The sequence below is a fragment of the Camellia sinensis genome, chromosome 6, assembly GCF_055761805.1.
Source record: "Camellia sinensis isolate YWXY chromosome 6, ASM5576180v1, whole genome shotgun sequence".
Lineage (NCBI taxonomy): Eukaryota > Viridiplantae > Streptophyta > Magnoliopsida > Ericales > Theaceae > Camellia > Camellia sinensis.
In genome coordinates this window covers 16,936,938-16,949,663 of record NC_138966.1, presented here as the reverse complement: position 1 = coordinate 16,949,663, position 12,726 = coordinate 16,936,938, and positions in this window count along the sequence as shown.

The following is a 12,726-nucleotide window of genomic DNA, read 5'->3' as shown; positions in this document are numbered from 1 at the left end:
ATGGTTTTTGAATTTGTCCTACACACATTTGTCCTACTAGGACATTTGGACGGTTTAAATCTATTCAAATTATAAAATAACGGCTGAGATATATTTTTCAAAAAATATTCTACATGTACATTTTCTATTTTCCCGCTTCTTTATCTTACTTTTTTCTTTTCTCACCCATTCTTTCATGATCCCATGATCCGTCTCTCTCTCTCTCTCTCTCTTCTTTTTATTTTTTTTGATTTTCTCCCATTTTTGTTTTTCTCTCTATTTTTTTTATTTTCTTCTTTTTCTTCACTTATTTTTATTCATATTATATGGAAAAGTCTACGATCCTAGAATTAGGAGTCAGATTTTACTATGTGTAGTAGAAATTAAATTAATGAATTTTATAGTCCACAAATTAAATGAAACTTAACAATTAATTGTTATTTTTAAATATATTGAATACCTGATAGACTTCATAAATTTAAACCTTATATGAATGTTCAACATCTATATAATAAAGTAGGATGGTTTTTGAATTTGTCCTACACACATTTGTCCTAATAGGACATTTGGACGGGTTAGATCTATTCAAATTATAAAACAACGGCTAAGATATATTTTTCAAAAAATATTCTACATGTACATTCTCTATTTTCCCGCTTCTCTCTCTCACTTTTTCATTTTCTAAACTATCTTTTCATGATCCAATGATCCCACCTCCCTCTCTCTTTTATTTTTATTTTTTTTTATTTTCTCTCATTTTTATTTTTCTCTCTATTTGTTTGTTTGTTTGTTTTTTTTCCTTCTCTTTTTTGTTCACTTAATTTTACACATATTTCTATAGAATGTATGTATGCCCGTAACACACTAGGACATTATGGACATACATACAATTTTTATATAATTATATAAGTAGAAGCAATATTATATGTGTGTCTGTGGAAATTGTATGTATGTCAAGCACATCTATCTGTCTAGCTAAATATTATATAAGCAAAAGCGAGTTTTCGTAAAGAGTTTTGTGAGAACTCTAAAATTTGTGATTTTATCAAGTTAAAAAATAAATTTAAATAGTGTTGGGATTATAATTATATTCTAATCCTAACATTATTTACACTGTGCCTTCTGGTACGAGCATACGCTAGTGTGTATATATATATATTATTAAAAATATTAGGTAGCGTTTGATAGAATTTACTAAATATGATTTGAGAATAGAATTGTATTTTGAGTTTGTGAGTTTTGGAATTATAAGTTGAATGTAGAAAAGTTGTTTGGTTATGAATTTTGAAAAAAGTTTTGAATTGAGTTTGAAATAAATGATGTGACATATGATATTTAATTCAAAAACTTACAACTCATAACCAAATACATAACCCAAAGTTCTATTCAAAGCTCATAAAAAAATTTAAAATTTTTTTATTTAAAATATAAAAATAACAAGTACAAAAAAAAAAAAAAAACAAATCTAACATTGTTCCAATCGATCGGCCAGACGTCTGAGTTAGCCAAATTTTCCCGCTTAGAAAAGAGTTTTCAAAAGTGGGTGTAGAATTATAATTTGAAAACTCAAAACAAATACCACACTAAATCAATGGGTGAAAATGTGTTTAGAGAGTTTCTCCAAACACAACCTTATTTGCTCTTAATTTTTCTCTCTCTTACTGCATCTCTTTTTCTTTATTCTTTTTTTATTAAAATGAAACTTTTTCTAAAATTTAATATTTAAAATACTTTAACTTAATCTAAATTATCCACAAAAAAAACCTAATTAAATTATATATACTAAAAATATTTTACTAATTAATTTTATTATAGTTTTTTTCAATAGTTTTTAAATAAAATATTAAAATTATTTCTTATTTTTATGTCTATCTTCTTTATAATATTAATTATATTGAATTTCTTAAATTATATTGAATTTCTTAAATAATTAGAATCACTTTTAATTTTATAACAATTATTTATAATATCAAGTTATAATTTAATACTAATAGCACTCAACATCTCCTATTCCCGGATGGCAATACTAGCTTTACTACTTACAGACTTCCTACTCAAAGCATCGGCCACTACATTGGCCTTTCCCAGATGATAGTGCAACTCAAAGTCATAATCTTCTATAAACTTCATCCATCTTCTCTAACTCAAATTCAAATCTTTTTGTGAAAACAGATATTTCAAACTCTTATGATCGGAAAACACCTAAAATCTCTCACTATATAAGTAATGCTTCCAGATCTTTAACGTAAAAATCACCGCCTCTAGCTCTAAGTCGTGAGTAGAATAAATTCTCTCATGAGTTTTTAACTGCCTCGAGCTGTATGCTACCATTTTCCCCTTTTGCATCAATACACAACCCAATCCAACCCAATCCAACCCAACCCTTCTCGAGACGCATCACAATAAACTGAATAACCCAAACCCCTCTCCAAAATAATCAATACTCGAGCAGTGGTGAGCCTAACCTTAAGCTCTTGAAATGACTTTTCACAAGTCTCACTCCACGCAAATTTAATCCCCTTCATTGTCAATCTAGTCAATGGTGAGGCCAATCTAGAGAAGTATTTTACAAAACGTTGGTAATACTCGGCTAAGCCTAAGAAACTCCAGATCTCAAAGGCATTCTTAGGTTATTCCCAATCTTGCACTGCCTCAATCTTAGAAAAATCTACTGTCACTCCTTCCCTAGATACCACATGGCCTAGAAACTTAATTTTCTTTAGCCAAAACTCGCACTTCCTGAACTTAGAATACAAACAGTATGCTCTAAGCAACTCAAGTACAATCTGCAAGTGTTCCTCCTCAGAGGGTGAGTAGATTAAGATGTCATCAACAAAGACAACCACGAAACTATCTAAAAACTCACGGAAGATTCGATTCATCAAATCCATAAATGAAGCCGATGCATTGGTTAGCCCAAAAGGCATCACTAAGAACTCATAGTGACCATACCGCGTATGGAATGTCGTCTTTTGAATATCCTCCTCCTTCACCCTCAGCTGGTGATAACTCGATCTCAAATCAATCTTAGAAAAACAAGAAAACCCCTTCAACTGGTCAAATAGATCATCTATACGAGGTAATGGGTACTTGTTTTTAACAGTTACCTGGTTCAACTTTTAGTAATTGATGCACAGTCGCAATGTGCAATCTTTCTTCTTAGCAAAGATAGTTGGTGCTCTCTAAGGTGATGTACTAGGGTGAATGAAGCCCATATCTAATAGCTCTTGGAGTTGAATCTTCAACTCATACAACTCGGCAAGTGCAAATCTATACGGTGCTGTGAAAATTGGTGTCATGTCGGGTACTAAGTCAATAGAGAACTCAATCTCTCGGTGAAGTGGCAAATTAGTAAGATCTTAGGAAAAGACATCTGGGTATTCACAAACTACCCTCGATAGTTTAACTTAGACCACATCACTCTCACTAACCAAGAAAGCTGGAAGAAGACAACTAAACTCGCCCCAACCATGCGAGTCATAAATTGGCGATAAAACTTTATCAGCTCGATCCCCTAGAAAATAAAAACAGCCATCACTTGAGGTGCACACCGTAACCCTCTGACAGTAACAATTTATGACAGCACGGTACGAAGACAACTAGTCCATGCCTAAAATGATGTCGAAACCCGACATGTCTAACAATATAAAAGTAAAAGGAAGTCGGCGATCGGTAACCTCTATCTCACAATTGCAACATCCCCAATCCAAGATAACCTTACCCCCAACTAGTGACTCTATCCTGAGCGAAGACGCTAACTGAGCCATCTCTAACTCCAAAAAAGATGTGAATGTAGGCAAAATGAAAGAATGGGATGCACCAATATCAAACAACATATTGACAATAAAATTGAACAATGGAAACTTACCTCTTATAACAGAGGATACTGGCAACTCATCTGGCATGGTAACAACATACACACGCCTTGTGGGCCCCTACTCTACTTGTTCACCCTTCGAAGCATAAGACTAGTACACTGATTGAGACAAAGAGGCTTCTTGAGTAACTCTCGAGGCTTGTGTTGAATGGGTAGGCTGATGGCTTTATGTTTGCCTTGAACCAAACACACCAAATGTGCCACCTGCCTAAGGACAAAACCTCTTCAAGTGCCCCAACTGCCCACACTGATAACAGGTAGGCGGCTGCCATCTCCTCTAACTTTGGCTCTAAGGACGAGCCGAAGTCGGTGCAGACTGTTACCCTCCTTCTTTATGCAGGTAAATTGAAGACTTGTGGCCCAGCTGAACACACTTAAACAAGTGATCCCACCATAACTACCTCTCCCTGAACAAGAACTCGATACAGGAAAAATGGATCTGAACTGTGCTGCCTAGGACTACTGGGCCCCTCTGCCGTTTGTTGTCCCAAGTCTACCCCAAAACTTCTTGACTCTTCTTTTTGGAACCACTTAATCGTTCTTCCTCTATCTAGATTACGGTATCTAAATGAGCCGCTGTGATGGCTGGGTACGTAATTTCCCTCGTTCTCTTTGAGTTATGTTGGGTTTATTCTTGTTAGAGTGTCGGGTTTTAATGTAAGGTCTTGTCAACTGTTGGATTCGTTGTTTTTGAAAACTTTTTCACAAAATTCTCATTCTTATTTATTTCAATTCCGAGTTTCACTTGTTTTGGAAGGTGTGAGGTTAGATCCAGGGTGTCATGAATCGAGCTGAGAAATTTTCTGGCTGGGAGATAGAACTACACATGTGGGGGCTTGGGCCGCACGTGCAGAGAGGAGGGGGTTGACAATGGTGCATTCTTCTTTATATGCACGAGCGGAAGGAGGTGCGGGAGAGAGTGCCACACGTGCGGATGGGGGTGTCGCACATGTGGGAATGGGTGCTGCACGTGCAGGATAAAGCTGAGTCCGAAAATCTACTTTTTCTTTCTTCTTGGGCTGAGTGTATATCACTTCTACATATCTCTCTCTCACTCTAAAATTATCTTTTGCTCCCCATTCTCTCTAAAAACCTTCACCAAACACCATAAACTCTTGATTTCTTCCAATCCATTGGAGTTTTGACCCAACATCCTTCACTAATTTTGGAGAGCTAAACGAGGGCTTCATTGTGTGCGGTGGAGATCGGGTTTCAACAACGTTGGATTTGGGGCTTTCATATCTTTTTTCTTCAAGAACTTAAGGTAGGGATTTTGTGACGCCCCAAAAGTCGGGAACATCAGATAATATATTAACCATTAAATACAGGGTTTATCTAAGGTTACAAGAGTAGGAAATGTCACTAATGAATCATTTGGATAATAACCACGTAAGATCCCAGGAAGATCGGAGGAGTCAAAATAGCTTCCCTTCAAAGTCCAACCACCTTAGATAGCAAAGCTACCTTTTTGACAAATCTTGACAAGGTATTAACACAAGGCCTACATGAGTTGACGGGGTATAATGATAGGTTACAAATGTTATATATATACAAATTACAAATCATGTCTTAAATACAACATGGGATCTATCACTTACAATCCCAAACACGTTTACAAATTAGTTTCTAATCCTCCTAGGGGTAGCCATACGTCCTCAAATACTTCAGCTTTGCCTTCGACCGGTCTAATAGTCCTCAATACCTGGCATGAAATGCCATGAGCTTTGAATGCCTAGTAAACGCATACACACCCCGTCCCTTTTTTCCAATCCAATACACCATCACATTTATAGCAAACAAGTAGTGAAGCATGATATTCAAGTCAATAACAACAATTTCAGTAATAAAGGAAAGGAACATGTCATTCAAATAGATAACAAAGGTTATAATGTTAGTGGTTAGTATTCTAGAAATCCCCCAAAGAGATTTCATCCTCCCAACCACAAGAATTGGACACTGGGCTATTCGAAACTCCCCATTTTGCTACTTTGTTGTAGAACTAACCTCGGATGCCTACCAACGGTTATATACAACCGCAGGGCCTCAAAAGGGACAGTGAAAAGAAAAAGGTTTTATCTCCTGAATCCAACCTTATCCTTCCAAAAAAGTTTTATCCTCCTGAATGTCCCATCTAGACCCAACTTTATCTCACTAATCAAACCATCGCAAAGAGTCTGAATACATCCGTTCCATTCTAGGGTTTACGCGACAACCACTTGTGCAAGACTTAACCTTCAATTAGGGAGCACGTCCCATCAATCCATACTTAACACATTATCATCTCTTCATTATTCAATACCACCCCAATTAAGTTTTCCGTTTGGACTAATGTTTTAAGTCAAGTTAGAACAAACTCAACAAGATAGTAATATCCACATAAGCATGAGCATCATTAAAATGAAGAAGATAATGAACATAACCATAACACATGAAATACCATACCAAAACATGATCATAAACTAATAAGCATATTCATGTACATAAGAGCATAAAACACCCATGCAAAACTAAATTTTCAGATTCAATACCATTTAAAGATTAAAATCAAAAGGGCTATTTCAGATATTTCCTGAACCTAGCCTTCCTATGGTTCGTAGAGATTTCAATCTAGTTTTTCTCACAAACCACTCATTCGTTATTTAAGAAATTCTCCAGCGTTATCCAGATTCATTGATCGTTACGAAAATCAGATTTTCTCACAAACCGCTCACTCGTTTTCAATGAAACCAATTTTAGTTGAAAGATAACTCCTTAAGGAAAAATTTTAAATTAAATTGGAAGTCCAGAAGATTTTTATACATTTTTCTAGAAATTTCGAAAGTTGGATGAAAAATAGATTTTTCTGGCACAGTTCTTGAAAATAGAAATTTGGTGAGAAAAGAGGTCAACTAGGGCAAATTTTCAACTTTACATGTGATGCAAACTTGCTAAATAATATGTATTAAACTTAGAAATTTAAAGTGAAGGTGTGCCCTTGGAAATTTTGAGAGTTTGATATGGAAAAATGTAGTCTTATACCATTTGAGAGAAATACAAGAAGGGTAGAATCAAGGCTCAACTTCTTTCATTTCTAACACAAGAATACCATCAAAACACATCTGAAATGAATGTTTAAAACTTCTAAGAGCATGTATTTGAAAAAGAAAAATAAAAAAGAGAGTTGTGTTGTGGCTTACTAGAGGGTTGTTGGAATTGCTAGCAAACTTCTTCTTCTATCTTCCACCAAGCTCACCCTCCTCCCTCTCTTCTCTCACTTGAATATAGTGTGGGTGTGTGTGTGGGTGTGTTTATGTGCTCAACAAATGGGGGTGAGTGGTATTTATAGAGAATTTGGTGTGAAAAGTCCCAAATGCCCATTGGTTCCAATTCAATTGAATAGTGCCTTGATTTAGTTTAAATGTAATGGAATGAGGGAGGATTAGAACCTTAATTATGTATTTAATTATGATCCAGGTAAGTTTAGGGCTAATTTAAATACCTTCTAGTTAGAAGTACACTCATATATATAGCAAATCTTTATAGGTACCAAGGTCATCATTGCTCCACGATTTCAAGGGATTTGTTTGTACTAAAGTACGATGATTATAGCCTAGGAGGTATGATGGCTAGCCATGTGATGGTGAATTGATGGACTTGTTTTATATTTTTTTTGTGTACAAATCTTGGAAATTGTAAAATATAATGTTAAAAAAGGATTTTAGGGTACAAGTGTATATACAAATATATAATGGTACTTGTTTGGGGTCAATTTGTGATTTGATAAAAATGCGAGGGCTTGGGCTCAATTAAAGTATCTATTTCAAGTGTAGAGTTAATAAATTAGTGTTAGGAAAAATAATTCGGTTTGTATTATCTTGCTTTGAATTTAAAGGTAAATAACCGAACGAAGACTGTGAATACCGGAAGTTGAGGTTTAGAGCGATTAATCTAAAATTTGAGAGTTAAATAATTAATATTAGAGTGTTAGAAATGGTTTCTAAGCTTCTAGGGTCGATTGGGGTTTGTATGGGTTCGTCCGTGATGCGTTTTCGGTTCTAGGGTTTAATTTGCGAACAATCAACGAATTAAGGGCTTTATTATAATAACTCAAAATTTAGGGACCTAATAAGGTTTAAAAAAGTTAGGGGTCTCACAAATTTTCTTTGAGTCATATATACATTTTTGCAAGTTATGTTGTTGTTAGAACTCCTCCTTGTTAGGTTGAACTTGGTTTTTGACTCATGAATTGGGGATGATTTTAAATGTGGATTTCCAAAATGTTTTATAAGAACCCTTGAGATTTTAAGCTATATTGTTGTAGAGAAGTGTTATCTTGAATAATTTCTTTCAAAATGAGGAAGACACCTAATTTATAGAAACCCTAGAAATTTGGGATTTTTTTTTTGAACATGTGGTGATGTTATGGAATTGGTTTTTTGAAAAATATTACGACAATGTTGAATGAAAAGAATTTTATGGAAAATGAGGAATAGTTGGTTTTGAAGTTGTTATTAAAAAATGTGAATATAGTCATGAAATGACTAACTTGCTGAGAATGCATGAAATGTGGAAGTGTTGCTACTCTTGGATAGATATAAATTAATATATGTTTATGTTGTGAGATTGCATTGGAAAGGGAGATGGAAATTGTGATCGAAACGGAGGAATTGTGTGGAAATATTGCAAGTGGAAGACTATTATAATTGCCTTGATATATGTTGCATTGGTATTTCAATTTATTTGGCTGTTAAAAATTTTGAATTGAGATTTGAAAACTTTTGCATTGAGAAAGGAATGTTGTGAAATAAGATTCAATGAAATGTTTTGGGGTAAATACGTTGGTAAGTCCGGATAGGGGGTGTAGATGAAATTGATTAAGTTAGTTTGAGTGTTCAGGGTGAAAGACCAAAAACACGCGTGAAGGAGGTACCACGTGCCTTCTGGTTAGCTATTGGTAAAGTGGGGGATTTGGTAGTGCTAGTTATGCCTACTTGCAGACACCAACCTAGGGATTACCTGAGTTGTATTTATTGTCCCTTGAACATGATGTAAAATTATTGAATTGTTAAAGTTTCAAGTTTTCATTGAGCATGATGGTTCTCAAAAAAAAAAAAAAGGGTGATAACGTGAATTTCTTTTAAAAGCATAGCATGGCATGTACATTTCAATTTATGAAACTTGTATAAAATGTATATACTTTGTTAAGAATTTCCTACTGTTTTATGCTCACCCTATGGGATTTTGGTGCAGGAAAAGATGTGGTGATTCCACCAAACTAAGTGAGTGGATATATGCGTTAAGAGCACAAGGCTCTTGTTTTGTTGTGATTGGAATTTTTTCAAGCCAAGGGCTATACTTGTGTGGGTTTGAGCAATTATTTTGTATAACCGGACTTAAACCTTGGACTTTGTAGCCCTTGAGGGCACTTATTTATTTTGACTAGATGTTTTACATGCAATAGATTCATGTACCGAAGTCATTGAATGTTTATCAGCATGTGGGACTATTTTGTAAACACCTTATGATCATGTATTCAAGTGTTGGAGAATTACTTATGTTATCATAAAGAGCGGTGGTTGACAGCTTGGTATCAGAGCTACCGGGTTTGAATACTTAAGGCGTGTGGGAAGTGGTTGTTTTGCCACAACGGATTCATTTTGCATGATTAGGAGATGTTATATATTTCGTGGCTATGCGATAACATGTTTATATGACTAGATGGGTATGTGATTGGACTTTTGGGATGTGGTTCGCACCTATTAAATTCATTGAGGTCTTATTAGAAGGGTACTTGATCAATACTCGTTTTACTAAGAATTCTTGGTATTTCGTGGGACGAATTTCATCGTAAAGGAATAATCCGTCTGTGTTTACGTGACTAAGTGCTTATGTGGAGTGAAACTAACTTGTTTATATGGTAGAGAGACATATAGAATTATTGTGGTCAAATGTGTGAGGCAAGTTGTGGGCATATTTGAGTTCGTGTGCTAAATTGTTTACTTTATTCCTTAATTAGGATGTCTGGAAGAGGTCAAGCCCGTGGTGGTAGAGACAGGAGGTGCAGTAGACCTTGCCAAGGTGTACATGAAGTACCAGTCCATGAGGTTCCGGTGCAAGAGGAAGGGTTCGGCCAAGCTAATGTGGTCGAGCAAATGGGGCAAGTAGGGAATCCGCAGCAAGCAGGTCAAGCTGCAATGAGGGCCTTAGCCCGAGAAATGGTAGGGGCTTTGAGAGAATCAATGAATTTGTTGAGAGCAGAGAACCAAGCCCGAGAGAACGCTGTGGAGACAAGGGCGAGTTTTCTCACTAGGGAGTTTTTGCAGGCCAATCTAGATGAGTGCCATGGTGGCCCCGAACCCAAGAAAGCGGATGAGTGGCTTGAACAAACAGTGAAGACATTTGAGATGCTTCATATTGAATATAGTGAGTTAAGAGTGACCCTAGCGAGTTACTACCTCAAAGGGGATGCGGGCCAGTGGTGGAAGTACGCCAAGAGTAGAGTGGAGCCGACATGGGAAGCCTTTGTGGTTGCTTTCCAAGACAAGTATCTACCTCACATTGCTAGGGAGAGATTGAGACAAGAGTTTCAAGACCTCAAACAACTTAACCTATCAGTGGCCGAGTTTGAGGCGGCCTTCACTAGTTTGTTCTGGTTTGCGCCGGAGTTAGTGGCAACGGAAGAGCGCCGTTGCATAGAATTTGAGAAGAGGTTGAGGACTAAAATTTTGTTCAAAGTTGCCGGAACTATGACCCATCTTGTGAAGGCGGCGGCATATGTAGAGATTACGGTGCAGGTCGAAGATGAGAGACTTTAGGGTTCGAGGTCTAGGGACTAGGAGTCACAGGGAGATTTTAGACCTAGTAAGAACAGGGGCACCTTTTTATCCCAGTCCCAACTACAACAGTTTAGATATACTTTTCTCTTACCTCGTATGAGCCCGGGGAAGAATGCATCGGGTAATTTCTCGTGTTTCAAGTGTGGCCAACCGGGTCACAAGGCCTTTTTCCTGCCCACAGAATGGAAGAGGGCACCAAATGTTTCCACCACCGCCACCACCACCTAACTGATCACAGAGTCAGTCTTAGAATAGAGGACAAGGACTTACTTGTTTTTAGTGTGGTCAGTCGAGGCATATAAGGAGAGCTTGCTCGTAGTTGGGAGGTGCATCAAGATCTAGGCAGACTCAAAGTCACCAACAGGCTCATTCAATTCAGATTTCACGAGCTAATCAATGAGTCACTTCAACTCAGTTAGTGCAACAGGCCTATGCTTCGAGAGATGAGCAGGTTAATTAGAGGCCACAGGGACGCGTGTATGCCGTTACCGCGCTAGAGTAGTTACTAGGATCCTCAGTTGTGAGAGGTATTTTTGTTGTGTGTAATTCCTTGGTAATGTGCTGATAGATACGGGTGTGTCTCATTCATTTATATCTATTGCATTTGCTTCTACATTGGGATTAGAGGTGGCACAGTTAGCGTCTCCACTCAGGTAGAGTCACCAGTAGGGGGTACAGTTGACTTAGACCAAGGATGTCGCAGTTGTGAGATAGAGGTTGCCGGGAGCCAACTTCAGTTTGCTTTTGTGTTGCTAGACATGTCAAGTTTTGATGTTATTTCAGGCATGGACTGGTTATCTTCATATCGTGCTGTGATTAATTGTTATCGTCAAAGAGTCACAGTGTGCACCTCAAATGGTGACTGTTTTTATTTTCTGGGGGACCGAGTTGATAGGGTTTTGTCACCAGTCTTTGACACTCGTAGTAGGAGCAAGCTTAGTGGTCTTCTTGCGACTCTCTTGGATAGTGAGAATGACGGGGCTCATGTTGGATTCCCAAGGGTAGTTTGTGAATACCTAGATATTTTTCCCGAGGATCTTAGTAGTTTGCCACCCCACCAGGAGATTAAGTTCTCTATTGATTTAGTGCCTGGCACGACACCGATTTCCATGGCGCCATATAGATTTACATTCGCCGAATTGCATGGGTTGAAGATTCAACTCCAAGAACTTTTAGATAAGGGCTTCATTCGCCCTAGTACATTACCTTGGGGAGCGCCGACTCTCTTTGCGAAGAAGAATGATGGATCATTACAGTTATGTATTGATTACGAATCGGGTTACTGTTAAGAACAAGTATCCTCTACCCAGAATAGATGATTTATTTGACCAACTTAGACGGTCTCACTGCTTCTCAAAGATAGATTTGAGGTCGGGATACCATTAGTTGAGGGTTCAGGAGGAGGACATCTAGAAAACGGCCTTTCGTACATGTTATGGCCACTATGAGTTTCTTGTAATGCCTTTTGGTTTGACCAATGCACCTGCTTCTTTTATCGATTTGATGAACCGAATTTTTTGAGAATTCTTAGACCGCTTTGTGGTCATCTTTGTGGACGACATCTTGATTTATTCTGCCTCCGAGGAAGAACACAAGACTCACTTGCGGTTAGTACTTGATTTGCTTAGGGAACACCAATGTATGCCAAATTTGAGAAATACGAGTTTTGGTTGACCGATGTGAAGTTTTTAGGGCACGTGGTGTCAAGAGAAGGAGTAACTGTAGACTCTTCCAAGATAGATGCCGTGTAGAATTGAGAACAACCTAAAAATGTTTTTGAGATCTGGAGTTTCTTAGGATTAATCGGGTATTATTGCCGTTTTGTAAGGGACTTCTCTAGACTAGTCGCACCTCTGATTAGGTTGACAATGAAGGGTGTTAAATTTGTGTGGAATGAACCTTGTGAAAGGTCATTCCAAGAACTTAAGACTAGATTGACCACCGCACTGGTCTTGATAATTCCGGAAAGAGGTTTGGGTTACACCGTCTATTGTGACGTGTCCTGGGATGGGCTTGGTTGTGTCTTGATGCAAGAGGGAAATATTGTGGCCTATG